Here is a 1333-nt window from a genome sequence, read left to right as displayed (position 1 = left end):
ATTATGAGATACAGTCTCATATAGAAGATCTCCTAATTATTATACAGGTAATTCATAATTATGAGATATAAGTTTGTTTTTATTTATTTATTTTTTTCTAGTGGCGGAAACGGGCTTCCATACCATGGAACATAAAGTGGTTTATCCAATTCTCTTTTTCCCACGTTGTGCTTTTATTGTTGAGGGTTAAACCGGATGTGGTGTTCCGGTCTTCACCCACTAAGGGGGTGGGGGGTGAGAGGAGGAGTGGAGTGGGGAGCTGGCGGAGGGAAAGGCAGCCGATGTTAGTGGAGGTTGCTCACCTTGTGCAGCAAACACGAAGCCGCTCTGTCCACCTGTGAAGCTCCGCGTGTCCCACGCGCCTCCCCCCCTGTCCAGCGCCCGCGCGCCGCTCTCCAATTTAGCACGAGACGTTGAACTTTGAAGCACCGGCGGCAGATTGTTCCAGCAGCTGACCACAGTGAACGAAGGTAGGGCTGAAGTTGAGCTCGCCACGTCAGGATTGGCTGCTCTCTAAATGAATTCTGCATTTTTATCCTTATTTCTAATGAATGTTCTTCTAACATGTCTCATAAGGAGCGTCTAATTATCAAACTCCAGATAAACTCATATTTTCCCAAAGAGCTGCGGGTGAATCTATGATATCTGTTGTTTTTAAGCGTTTGGTCCACTTTGGTTTCACAGAATGTCAACAGCAAAGTGTTTATAGCTGAGCTGCCTTCACATGAGAACGGAATGCAGCATTCCGCAGCGATTAGACACCAGCGGACACACAGACTAACGGGCTGTTTGTCAACCATAATCCAGCGGTTAGGGTTTAATTCCAGAAAGGCAGATTGATCTGTGGATTAACACCTCAGCTGTCATTAAAGACGTTTCTGTCCACTGATCAGAAATGAACGCACCAGAGTTCCAGAAAGAGATGTGAAACTACAGACTGCATCAGTTAGTCAGCTTTATGCAATAATTATTTTTACCCTTCAGGCTAATTTTTGTCTTAAAATGTTTAGAGTTGGTTTAGTTGCTTTGTGCTTCTGAGAATCCATTCATACCCATAAAACCTCTGCGTATTTTCTCACGTTATGAGCACAAACTTATCTCTTAATTTATTGGATTTTATATGACAGAGCAACACAAATCATTATGTAACTAAACAGGAAGGGAAATGATTTAAACAGGGTTTCCACGGGTCATTAAAAATCATTAAAAGTCATTAAATTATTATTATATTTTAAATTAAGTCCTTAGTTGGCATTAAAATTAATTAAATGTGATTATCATTGCATTTATAGTGGTTTATTTAAAAAAACAAACCTTTATTAAAAGCAATTTC

At 40.6% G+C, this 1333-nt stretch overlaps 1 protein-coding gene across 1 annotated transcript in view; it reads left to right on the top strand.

The window, feature by feature from the left end:
- The first annotated feature begins 239 nt into the window (after nt 1–239).
- pik3cb (phosphatidylinositol-4,5-bisphosphate 3-kinase catalytic subunit beta) overlaps nt 240–1333 on the top strand; it is a 131608-nt gene continuing 130514 nt past the window's right edge. The window contains exon 1 of the mRNA XM_015371447.1: nt 240–470. The gene's annotated coding sequence lies outside the window, so the exon portion shown is untranslated. The remainder of the gene's footprint in view (nt 471–1333) is intronic.

This window comes from Cyprinodon variegatus, unplaced genomic scaffold (assembly GCF_000732505.1).
Source record: "Cyprinodon variegatus isolate N-32 unplaced genomic scaffold, C_variegatus-1.0 Scaffold58, whole genome shotgun sequence".
Classification (NCBI taxonomy): Eukaryota; Metazoa; Chordata; class Actinopteri; order Cyprinodontiformes; family Cyprinodontidae; genus Cyprinodon; species Cyprinodon variegatus.
This window is presented reverse-complemented; position numbering and strand designations above follow the sequence as displayed.